Source organism: Lontra canadensis, unplaced genomic scaffold (genome assembly GCF_010015895.1).
Source record: "Lontra canadensis isolate GAN:19392208 unplaced genomic scaffold, GSC_riverotter_1.0 scaffold36, whole genome shotgun sequence".
Taxonomy (NCBI): domain Eukaryota; kingdom Metazoa; phylum Chordata; class Mammalia; order Carnivora; family Mustelidae; genus Lontra; species Lontra canadensis.
Genome location: NW_022631030.1, coordinates 4,934,228 through 4,947,773, shown reverse-complemented (window position 1 = coordinate 4,947,773; position 13,546 = coordinate 4,934,228).

Genomic DNA, 13,546 nt, shown 5'->3' with positions numbered 1-13,546 from the left:
TTCAGAAAGGTTGCAGTATTCAAATTCAATTTAGAAAAATTAGTTGTATTTCTTTATATTAGAAATTAACAACTGGAAAACTTAAATTGAAAATAGCATTTAAAATAGCATAAAAATGTGAAGTACTTAGGGACAAATTAGCAAAATGTATACAGCCTGCTGAAAACTACAGACTACTGGTTGCAGAAATTAAAGAAGTTCTAAATAGAGAGATATGCCATGTATGTGGACAGAATACTTGATATTGGTAAGATGTCTATTTTCCCAAACTGACCTACAGATTTAATGTACTCCTAGCCAAACTCCCAGCAGATGTTTTGAGAAACTAACAAACCGATTCTAAAATTCATATGGAAATGCAAAGGATTATAATAGTTAAAAAATATATATAAAAAGCAAAGAACAAGGTTGTAGGAATTACTACCTGGTTTCAAGACTTACAGTGAAATTATAGTAATTAAGATAGTGTAGTATGGTATAGAGGAGACATTTAGATCAGTGGAACAGAATAGAGAGTTCAGAAACAGACTTACACATAAATGGTTAATTGATTTTTCACAAAGGTAATTCAGTGGGGGAAATGACAGTCTTTTCAATAAATAGTATGGCAGGAAGAGCTAAATGTCCAAAAAAACCCCCAAAAAACCCAAACAAACAAACAAACAAACCCCCACCTTGTCTTATACCATAAACAACAATTAACTTGAAATGGAGGGTCAAAGACCTAAAATCTTTGTAATTTAGATAGGACACAGAAAGCCCAAACCTTACAAGAAAAAAAAAACCCAATATATCGGATTTAGCAAAATGAAAACCTTTTGCTTTTTAAAAGACAAATTTAAAAAATCGTAAGGAGTCGGGGAGGAGCAAGATGGTGGAGGAGAAGGAGACATAAATATCTGGTCCCAGGAGTTCAGCATGATAGTTATCAAACCATTCTGAACACTGACAAACTCAACAGGAGATCGAAGAGAAGAGCAGCAATTCTAGGAACAGAAAAGTGACCACTTTCTGGAAGGTAGAACGTGCAGAGTAATGAATCCAAGGTGATATATGGAAAGATAGACCATAGGGGGAGGGGCCAGCTCCCGGGAAGTGGTAGAGCTGGGGAGCACAAAATCCGAACTTTTAGAACTCTGCTCCTATGAGGGATATTGCTCCAGAGGCTAAGTGGGGGTGGAGTCGTCACGGGGACAGTGTGGTCTCAGGACCTGCAGGGTCACAGAAAGACCGGGAGTGTCTGAGTGCAGCTGAGCTGCCAGGTATCGGAGTGTGGAAGTTGACTACAGAGATGGAGCCGAGGAGGGGCTCTCAGCTCAGGGTTACCTTAAACTATGATCCGAGTCACGGTCAGGCCACTGTTCTTCAAGCAGGGACACCACAAGTGGCAGATCCGGGAAGACCCCCTCTTTCCCTCTCTGGGAAGAGTGGCATGGGAGTGCACAGTGGGAGTCTGCTGGGTTTCGAGACTCCAAACGGCACCTTATACCAGAAATAGAAATGCTCGGTCACCGGCCGTGTAAGCTCGGAGTGCGTCGGGAGACCAGGGAGATGGGAAGGATTGGCTGTTTTTCTCTGAGGGTGCACGGAGGAGTGTGGCCTGAGCTTCCCGCACCTCTGGGGCAGGAGACTGGGAGGCCGTCATCTTCATTCCCGTCCTCCACAGCTCTATGGAAAGTGGTCAGGGAACAAAAGCTCCCTAGAGTGAACCCCAGCAGATTACTTAGCCCCATCCCTGGCAAGGGCAGTGCAATTCTGCCTCTGGCAAAGACATTTGAGAATCACTGCCACAGGCTCCTCTCCCAGAAGATCAACAAGAACATCCAGCCAAGATCAAGTTCAATGAGATCAATGAGAACTGCCAAACTCCTGAGACAGGGGAAAGCAACACATAGAATTCATGAGATTTTTTCCCCATGATTCATTAGTCTTTCAAAGTTAGATTTTATAAATTTTATTTTTTTCTTATTCTATTTTTGAAAATTTTTCCTCTTTCCTATTTTAACCTTTTTCAACTATTTTATCTTACCAATACCTTTTTAAAAAATCTCTTAAAATTTCCATCATTATAGTCATATTCTATCCCTTCATTGTATTTAACTTTATTTCTTGTGTACACATAGGTTTTTCTTTCTTTAAAATTTTGGGATATAGTTTCTTCTAACAGATCAAAATATACCCTAAATCTAGTGCATGGCTTTGTTCTAGTCTCCAGCCTGATCACATTCTTTCCTCTTCCCCCCCACCTTTTTTTTTTCAACCAACTTCTTATCAATTACCATTTTAGAATCTTTTTAAATTTTCATCTTTATAGTCACATTCCATCTCTTCATCGTGTTTACCCTTATTTTTGTATATATATGTTTTCTTTTCATTAAAATTTTGGGAGGCAGTTTCTTCTAACAACCAAAATACACCCCATATCAAGTGTGGCTCTGTTCTACTCACCAGTCTAATATACATATATGTTTTTATTTCTCCTTTTTTCTCTCTCCAGTTTCAGGTTTTGGTCTCTTCCAATTTGGTTAGTGTATATTTTTCTGGGGTCATTGCTACCCTTTTAGTATTTTGTTCTCTCATTCATCTATTCTTATCTGGATAAAATGATGAGGCACAAAGACTCACCTCAAAAAAAGAACAAGAGGCAATACTGACAGCTAGGGACCTAATCAATATGGACATTAATAAGATGTCAGAACTAGAATTTGGAATGACAGTTATCAAGGTGCTAGCTGGGCTTGAAAAAAGCATAGAAGATATTAGAGAATCCCTTTCCGGAAAACAAAATCTCTTTCTGGAGAAATAAAAGAACTAAAATCTAACCAAGTTGAAATAAAAAAGGCTATTAATGAGGTGCAATAAAAAAACAAAACGGATGCTCTTACTGCTAGGATAAAGGAGGCAGAAGAGAGAATTAGTGATATAGGAGACCAAACGATGGAGAATAAAGAAGCTGAGAAAAAGAGAGATAAACAACTACTGGACCATGAGGGGAGAATTTGAGAGATAAGTGATACCATAAGATGAAAAAATATTAGAATAATTGGGATCCTGGAAGAAGAAGAAGAAGAGGCAGAAGGTATATTGGAGAAAATTATAGCACAGAATTTCCCCAATTTGGTGAAGGGAACAAGCACCAAAATCCAGGAGGCACAGAGAACCTCCCTCAAAATCAATAAAAATAGGTCAACACACCATCATCTAATAGTAGAACTTATAAGTCTCTGTGACAAAGAGAAAATCCTGAAGGCAGCTTGGGATAAGAGGTGTGTAACATACACCAGTAGAAATATTAAATTGGCAGCAGACCTATCCACAGAGACCTGGCAGGCCAGAAAGGACTGGCATGTTATATTAAGAGCACTAAATGGAAAAATATGTAGCCAAGAATATTACATCCAGCTAGGCTGTCATTGAAAATAGAAAGAAAGATAAACAGCCTTCAGGACAAACAAAAACTAAAAGAATTTGCAAACATCAAACCAGCCCTATAGGAAATATTGAAAGGCATCCTCTAAGTAAAGAGAGAGCCTATAAGTAACAGATCAGAAAGGAACAGAGACAATATACAGTAACAGTCATCTTACAGGCAATACAATGACACTAAATTTATATCTTTTAACAGTTACTCTGAATGTAAATGGGCTAAATGCCCTAATCAAAAGACACAGGGTACTGAAATGGATGATTTCATTGATATACTGTCTGTAAGAAGCTCATTTTAGAACCAAAGACACCTCCAGATTTAAAGTGAGGGGGTGGAAAACAATTTACCATGCTAATGGACATCAAAAGAAGGCTGGGGTAGCCATCCTTATATCAGATAAATTAGATTTTAAGCCAAAGACTATAATAAGAGATGAGGAAGGACACTATGTCATATTTAAAGGGTCTGTCCAACCATAAGATCTAGAAGTCCTAGCCTCAGCAATCAGACAACAAAAAGAAATTAAAGGCATCTGAGTTGGCAAAGAAGAAGTCAAACTCTCACTCTTTGCAGATGATATGATACTTCATGTGGAAAACCCAAAAGCCTCCACTCCAAAACATACAGGAATTCAGTAAAGTGTTGGGTTATTAAATCAATGCACAGAAGCCAGTTGCATTTCTATACACCAACAGCAAGACAGAAGAAAAAGAAATTAAGGAGTCAATTCTATTTTCAATTGCACCCCAAACCATAAGATACCTAGGAATAAACCTAACCAAAGACGCAAAGAATCTGTACTCAGAAAACTAGAAAGTACTCATGAAAGAAATTAAGGAAGATACAAAAAAAGGGAAAAGCGTTCCATGTTCATGAATTGGAAGAGAAAATATTGTGAAAATGTCTATGCTACCTAAAGCAATCTACCTACACATTTAGTGCAATCCCTATCAAAATACTATCAATTTTTTTCCCAAAGAAATGGAACAAATACTCCTAAAATTTATATGGAACCAGAAAATACCCGTATAGCCAGAGGAATGTTGAAAATGTTGAAAAAGAAAACCGAAATTGGCGACATCACAATTCCAGACTTCAGGCTCTATTACCAAGCTGTAATCATCAAGACAGTAAGGTACTGGCACAAAAACAGACACATAGATCAATGGAAGAGAATAGAGAACCCAGAAATGGACCCTCAACTCTATGGTCAACTAATCTTCGACAAAGCAGTTAAGAACGTTCAACGGAAAAAAGACAGTATCTTCAGCAAATGGTGTTGGGAAAATTGGATAGCCACACGCAGAAGAATGAAAGTGGACCATTTCCTTACACCACACACAAAAATAGACTCAAAATGGATGAAAGACCGCAATGTGTGATAGGAATCCATCAAAATCCTTGAGGAGAACACAGGCAGCAACCTCTTCGACCTCAGCTGCAGCAACTTCTTCCTAGAAACATTGCCAAAGGCAAGGGAAGCAAGGGCAAAAAAGAATTATTGGGACTTCATCAGGATCAAAAGCTTTTGCACAGCAAACGAAACAGTCAACCAAATCAAAAGACAACTGACAGAATGGGAGAAGATATTCACAAAAGACATATCAGATAAAGGGCTAGTATCCAAAATCTATAAAGAACTTATCAAACTCAACACCCAAAGAAGAAATAATCCAATCCAGAAATGGGCAGAAGACATGACCAGACATTTCTGCAAAGAAGACATGCAAATGGCCAACAGACACAGGAAAAAGTGCTCAACATCACTCAGCATCAGGGAAATACAAATCAAAACCACAGTGAGATACCACCTCACACCAGTCAGAATGGCTAAAATTAACCAGTCAGGAAACGACAGATGCTGGCGAGGTTGCGGAGAAAGGGGAACCGAACCCTTCTGCACTGTTGGTGGGAATGCAAGCTGGTGCAGACACTCTGGAAAACAGGATGGAGCTTCCTCAAAAAGTTGAAAATAGAGCTACCCTACGACCCAGCAATCACACTACTGGGTTTTTACCCTAAAGATACAAATGCAGTGATCCGAAGGGACACAGGTACCCCAGTGTTTTTAGCAGCAATGTCCATAATAGCCAAGCTATTGTGGAAAGAATCTAGATGTCCATCAACAGATGAATGGATAAAGAAGATGTGGTGTATATCTACAATGGAATACTATGCAGCCATCAATACCCCAAAATCTTGCCATTTGCAACAACGTGGATGGAGCTAGAGGGTATTATGCTAAGCAAAATAAGTCAATCAGAGAAGACAATTATCGTATGATCTCTCTGATATGAGGAATTTGAGAGGCAGGGTGGGGGCAGGTCATGGGAGGAAGGGAGGAAAAAATGAAACAAGATGGGACTGGGGAGGGGGAGAAGCTGTAAGAGACTCTTAATCTCAGGAAACAAACTGTGGGTTGCTGGAGGTGGTGGGGGAAGGATAGGGTGGCTGGGTTATGGACATTGGGGAGGGTATGTCCTATGGTGAGTGCTGTGAATTATGTAAGGCTGATGGTTCATAGACCTGTACCCCTGAAGCAAATAATACATTATGTGTTAATACAATTTTTAAAAATGGTAAGGCAAGCGGCAGTGGGGTAATAACTATTTGCAACATGTACCTAACAAAGGACTTGGCTCCAGAGTATTTAAAAAAAAAAAATTCTCCCCACTTAATAAGAAGATAAACTATCTGATTAAAAACTGGGCAAAAGATTTAGAAAAACATTTCATCGATAGATGTAAACAAATGACAAATAAGCACATGAAAAGACATTCAATGTCACTCATCCCTGGACAGACAGATGAGATATCACTACACCACCACTAGAATAGCTAAGATTTAAAAAGACTGATTCTACCATGTGTTGGCAGGATGAGGAGCAACTGGAAGTTGTTTAAGTTTATGGAAATGCAAAATGGCATAGTCACTTTGGAAACCAGTTTGCTAGTTACTTATAAAGTTAAATATACTCTTCTCTCTCACAACCCTGAGATTAAGACCTGAGCTCAGATCAAGAGTCAGGGGCTTAAGCAACTGAGCCACCCAGGGGCTCCTGAAGTTAAACATATTCTTTTTTTTTTTTTTAAGATTTTATTTATTTATTTGACAGACAGAGATCACAAGTAGGCAGAGAGGCAGGCAGAGAGAGAGGAAGGGAAGCAGGCTCCCCGCTGAGCAGAGAGCCCGATGTGGGGCTCGATCCCAGGACCCTGGGATCATGACTTGAGCTGAAGGCAGAGGCTTAACCCACTGAGCCACCCAGGTGCCCCAAGTTAAACATATTCTTATTATATGACCCAAAGAACCCACTCCTAGGCATTTCCCCAGGGGAAATAAAAATAAACACACGAAGGAATTTGTGTAAATATTCACAGCAGCTTTATCTATATTAGCTGCAAATGCAAATACCTAGATGTCCATCAGGTGGTGAGGGATAAATAAATTGTGGGTTATCCATACAATGGCATACTATTCATGAATAAAAAGGAACTTCTTATATAGGCAACATGACTGAATCTCAAAAACATTATACTGAATGAAAGAATCACACCTAAATGCTTATATACTGCAAGATTCTATTTATACGACATTCTAGAAAAGTTAGGACTGTAGTGTCACAAAGTAGATTGATGTATTGCAGGGACTGGGTTGTGGGATTCACTACAAAGGAACACAAGGGAGCTTTTTGGAGTTCTACATCTTGCTTTTTATGGTGGTTCCAGAACGTCACACTTTTGTTAAAAACTCATTGAATTGTTCCCTTAAAATCAGCGAATCTTATGTGAATTATGCCTTAATAAATCTGATAAGAGGACGCCATTGAGAAAATTAATAGGCAAGCCACAGATTTGGAGAATAGTCAGAAAATATATATCTGATAAAGGACTTATTGCCAGAATATATAAAGAACTCCTATAATTCAATAATAAAAAGGCAAGCAACTCTATTAAAAATAGACAACAAACTTGAACAGATCCTTCGGAAAAGATGTGTGAATGCCACTAAGCACACGAACCATGGCTTGACATCCTTAATCATCAGAGGGATGCACATCAGGACCTCTGCATGTGTTCTTCCAACTGAGCCAGCTGGATGCCCCTAGAACGGCTAAGTTTTAAAAGCCTGACAACAATAAATGTTGACAAAGCTGTAGAGCCACTAGAATGCACACATATTGCTGGTGGGAGTGCAAAACAGTGCAACCACTCTAGAAAAAGGTTTGACAGTTCCTTATGAAGTTCAACATACACCTACTCTTTGGGTAATTCTACTCTTAAAAATTCATCTGCTTGTCTGATCCCTCCTGAGGCTGAGCAGGGTGGACCGAGTCAATGCTGACCTCCGGTTGATACCATCATTGAGTTCGTCAAACAAGAGGAAATGAACATCAACTTCCAGCAGTAAGAAATGTATGAGGTTGGACCCGAAGACCTCAAGTTGCGTGCTTTTTCCCTGTTGTCTGGATAACTGAAACTATCTGGGATGTCTGTGCAGCTTGGGGTTTTATTGTGTTTATCTAAAGATGTCTCTTTTTAGTAATCAACAAGTGTGTTTTGTGTATGTGCATGTTTAAAGTCTGGTTTTTCTCAATACATCCTTAAAGGTTTTTTAAAAAATCATTTTATATCTGGTCAAGTTGAGATTTTTTTTTAAGAACCTCATTTCTAATTTGTAATAAAAGTTATAGTTGATTCAAAAAAAAAGTCAACAAACAGCAAGCACCTGTTAATAAAGTTCTTAAGTAATAATAATAATAATAATGATTAAAAAATAGATTCATTTGGGCTGGAGGTGGGTAGTGGGATTGACCAGGAAGGAGGAACACGAGAGAATTTTCCAGTGAGTTGGTAATGTACATATTATGACAGGGATGTGGGTTACTTGGATGAAAGATTTATCAACATTTCACAGCTAATATTTGTACATTTTAATGTATGCAAATTTTTCTAAAAAATAGCAATGTCAATAATAAAAACTGAGTGGGTGAAAATGTAGTGGAAATGCAGAGAATGGCACAGCTTGATCATTGTTGAAGTGGGGTGATGGGAACCTAGGGATCTCAATTAGACTATTATGTTTACATTGTGCATTTTTGAAGTTTTCCATAATAAAAAGTGAAATAAAAGGAAAGGAAAGGATAATTTTGCCTTTTGGGGCTGTTGTGTTTTCATGGGAGACAATGCTGGGGGAAGGATTTTGTAGGCTGGGAAATACATCTTCACGTGAGTTTTCGTGAGCTTTCTCCCATTGATCTGCCCCCCTCTCCCTCTCATTTCCGCACTGGGGTTCTTGCTCTCTGCCGCATTCCTGTTCTGCTACGTCGTTCCTGCTGCCCTCTATCCCTCCTCCCTCCGTTTCCCTTTCTCACCTGCCTGGCTAACCCCCTTTCTCCGCCCCCGGCTCCCCTTGGCTGCGGTCTGGGTCAGGGCGTTGTCCTGATGCGGACAAGTGCCCAGCTTTGGGGAGATTATGGAACGCGCTGCTGCTTTCTCCTCTCTTGCCTCCACGGCCCTGCCACCTCCCGCCTACCCTGGGAAGAGGCAGGCCGCCCTTGCTGCACGCTGCCTTCTGTGAGCTGGCACTCTGTAACAGGGCGGACAGGCTGCCTTTGCCCAGACATGTCTCCTCACCTGGCCTCCCTGAAAACTGTCAGATTTGAGGGGAATTTGAGCCAGGTTCCCAGCCCTGCGCCCCAGTCCAACTCCTTCCCGGAGCCACCCCACCCCACCCCGTCTCCCATCGGGGTAACTGCCTTGTGCTGTGGTCAGCGTTGTTCCCCAATTGTTCCTGCCCCCGACCAGCTGAGTGCCTGGCATGGCGCTGGAACGCCTGCGCTTTAGGGCAGGACATAAGATGCCTGCAGTCCGCTCTCTCTTTTCTTCGTTCTAACCATCCATGAACTCAACAGGACTTAACTGAACACCCACTGCGTACCGAGCACTTAGACACTGGTGGCCATAGACATGGCCCAGAGTGGGTGGAGTGGCAAAGCAGCAGCAGGTGAAACAGCCCCAGGGTGAGTCCTCAGTGGCAGGGCCTTCTGGAAACTTCTGTTTGGTTAGACTTTGAGAGTGAAGGGTGGGTCTGGCAAGGAGTGGAGGACTGTTCCCCCCGCAGGAGCAGCCATAGCCAGCCTGCCCTGCGTGCCCCCTTCCCCTGGGCACTGGTGCCGCTGCCCGGATTGGGAGGACTCCCAGGTGGTCCGGCTCCCCTGGAACAGCACAGCACTGGAGTGGGATGGTGCTGAGATGGTGCCTGGGTGCTCCCCAGTTTGTTCCCCATCCTCCTCCCACTGGTTCTCCCTCCAGACAGCCCTCAGGCTGGGTTGTGACTCAGGTGGACCTGACCTCAACTTCTTCCCTGTGCCTTACGCCTCTGCCTCTGGGGGGTCAGGCGGCCTCCTCTGCCCCCCTTGCCTTTCAGGGGGTGCTCTGGCTTTGGCTCCAGGTCTGGTTCTGCTTGGGGCTCTGTGTCTGGTTCAGTCCCAGTTCTGACCCCGGATGTGGCTCTGGTTCTGGTTCTGGGGCTAGTTCTGGTGGTGGCTGTAGCTACGGGTCTGACTGTGCTGTGGGAGGGGGGTCTGGCTCTGGTTCCAGTTGTGGGCTCAGTCACGCCCTCAAGTGAGGCCATCCCCAGGAAGCCAGACCTTGCCAGGGCCGGAAGGGTCCATCTGAGCTCACAGCCTCCTCCTGGGGAGGGGCTTCCCCCACCCCTGAGCCAGGAGGGTGGAATAGAGACTGAAAAAACATGGAAGACATGGAAGGGATTTTTGGACTCCACAGAGGGAGCTGTGCGACTCTAAAATCAGTAATCTGCAGAGTTCAAAACCCACTTCTGTTATTTATTAACCTTGCGACCTTTGGCAAGTGACTTAACTTCTCTATGTCTCAGTTTCCTCCTCTGGAACATGGGGAGAATGAAAGTCCCTGCGTTGTGAGATTATGGGAGTACTGAGTGAGCTGATCGATGTTCGGGGCTGAACACAGTGCCTACTACATAGTAAATGTTTAATAAACAATGCTAGGAATACTATTTATTTATATTACTCTGTCCAATGGACAGGTGAGTGACCTTTGTCTGCCATACACTGGGGAGTTCTAACAGGGATTGATTGATTGCCTCCCTCTGTGGGGATGAGAGACCCTGCAGACTTGGTGGGGGAGGTACCGTCCATCATCCTCAGGTTTTTTGGGGGGAAATGTTCAGGATTGGCAGCTGGGGTGTCTTCATGACCAGTTCTCAGTCTTAATTTCCTTGTTGGTAAGATTGGGATAATGCTATCTCACTGGTTAGTAGGCAGGTTTGGTGTGGCATGGATGGATGGCACAGGACTGAGTCCCAGCTCTGCTGAGTGACTGTAGGCAAATTGCTTCACCTCTCTGGGCCTCTATTTCTTGTGTCCTCAGCTGCACCATGTACCATATACCATGGAGAGTTGTGAAATTAGGGATAATTGTGTAATGTGTGGGGCAGAGAGTCTGCCCTCAGTTAGAAACAGTGGCTGGTATCATCACTGATATTGGAGATCGGGAAGAAGCTCAGGGGTCTGGAAGGGGACTGGGCATGTCTACATGCTCCTTGGAAGAGAGAGCTACCTCCTGCAACCTCAGGATGAAAAGTGCATTTTATTTTCCTTCATGTCTTTCTGAGATGTTAGCACTGCCGGGACCTGGGCAGGTTTGGGTTGAATGTGCGTGGGAGGGGGATGGGGAAGGCAGGTGCCTTCTGAGGTCTTGGGAGCAGCTCAGGGCACAGACTTCTTTTGATCACCGTCCCTGCTCTGTGGGGTTTGAACTGATTGACCCCCTCCTAACCTCTGGGCCGGCCTCACCACACCTGTTCAGTCTGCTCTCAGGTTTTTCTTTTCCTTCTAGCTTTCACAATTCTGGGGAAATTAGTTTCCAGAAATCAAACAACAGGGAGGAAACCCAGAGGTCACCCAATCCATGGCCAACCACAAGGTGGGTCTGCAAATCACCCTCCCAGCCACCCCTTCTCCCAACTCCTAAAGGAGTAGATGTTAGCATAGGGGAGACAGACACCCAGCTGTCCGACTGCAGTCCCTTTAGCTGTGCTGTGCGTCTGGTCCCTCTTGTATGCCCTCTGGAGAAGGGGAGAGAAGCTGGCCAGCCAGCACCCACATCCAAATAACCCTCCCTGGTTAAGAAGGGTGTTATTAAGCCACCCATCTCCAGGCTAAATAATCCCAGCTCCTTCACCCTTTCCTCTCCGGTTGTGTTTTCCAAGTCTTTAATTATTTTCACTGCCCTTCTCTGTGGGGTGCAACCCTATAATCATGGAATTTCAGAGCTGGAAGGTACCTGGGAGATGCACGGGGCAGAGCCAGGCACAGAGGCTTAAAGACCTCGCCCCACCCAGGCTGGGGGGAGAGGGGAAGGAAGCCCAGGGTCCTCTAGACAGCTACCCGCCCCCCATTCCTCCTCCAGCAGAGGAAAGCCCTCCCTGCTTATGTTTCCTTAAACAGAAACTTGTGAGCTGGGCATCATCTGGGCATTTTCACAACTCTTACCTCCTTAATCGTTCAGCAGTCCTGCCAAGTAGCTGTGACTGGCCTCATTTTGTAGGCCAGGAAATTAAGAGATTAAGTAACTTGCCCAAATTCACACACCGAGAGAGTCCCAGGGCTCCTCCACCCAAACCCTACCCCCCCAACCCACATGCTACTTTCACCCTAACCCGGCTGCACCCCCAGACAGCCGACACCCTCAGGCCCTGATGGAGCGGCCCTTCTCATGAGAAGCCTCTCGAAGCCCCCAGGAGACCAGAGCCGGGCTATGGCAGGACTCACCCGGGATTTCATAGAGAAACAGAACCTATAGGATAATATATTTATATAAAGAGATTCATTCAAGGAATTGGCTCATTTAATTGTGGAAGCTGGTTAAATCCCAAATCCAGAGGGCTGGCTGGCAGGTTGGAGAGACAGGCCGGAGCTGCTGATACGGTTTTGAGGCAGAATTTCTTCTCCTCCAGGAAACCTCAGTTTTGACTCTTAAGGCCTGTCAACTGATACAATGAGGCCCAACCACTTTATAGAGGATAATCTTCACTTAAAGTCAACTGACTATAGGTATTAAACACATCGACAAAATCCCTTCACAGCAACACCTGGATTAGTGTTTGATTAAATAACTGGGTATTAGAGCTCTGACAGGCTGACACATAAAGCTAATGGTCACACCCTCCTTTATGGGTGTCGATGGGGAGCCTCAGGGAGAAGTCGGCCTGATCCAATGGGCCTTTTCCAGAGTCTGGGCGAGTGTTGGGTAGGTGCCAAGCCAGGGGACATCGGGATGGCGGATCCCTCTGTGGCCCTCCCCGTTCTGAAGGGGTCCTCAGTCAGGGTTATGTCACCAGACCCAGGCCTGACCACCTGCCCCTGGCGAGGCCCCTCCTTGCTTCCACTAACTTGAGAGCTACAGTTAAGACCCAGTGTCTTTTCAGGGGGCGAAAGGCCTGGAAGGAGCAAAGGAGGGGCCCTTGGAGTAGGAGGAAGGGTAAGCAGACTGTTGCTTGCATCCCAAAGACCCAGTAGGCCAAGAGCCCTTGAAGGCAGGGACAGTGGCTCATTTCTTCTGCACCCCAGGCTGGCACCTGTTCCTTCCCCTTCCATTGCCCCCTCCTGTGCCACTCCCCACAGGTGGAGGCCTGGAACCACGTACGCAGGTAGAAATCAGTCCTGTTCTTAAAGTTCTTCTAAGGAGAGAGATTGAAAGCGGGAGTAGTACCACCCGATCTAGAGAATTCTTCTTAATGTACAGTCTACCCTTCGATTTCAGGATAAACCCCACACTATGAGGATAGCAGAAATGAGAAAGTGAGACCTCTGACGTTTTCTTACTGCTGTAAAGTTTTGAACCACCGCAGCCTTCTTCTTGCTCTTTGCAACTAGAAGTCCTCTAGGACAGAGAGGCCAGAAAGTCAAAAGAACTAGAGAAGCACTCAGATTGGACTAGATCCGTCCCCTCCTGGATACAGTTGCCCCTAATCTTGTCCTTTGCTGTGCCGGAGGGTCTGTTCCTCATTGCTAACAGCCTTCCTTATAGAATATTTAAGTTAGACTCCAAGAAGAACTTCCAGCAGCAAACAGTC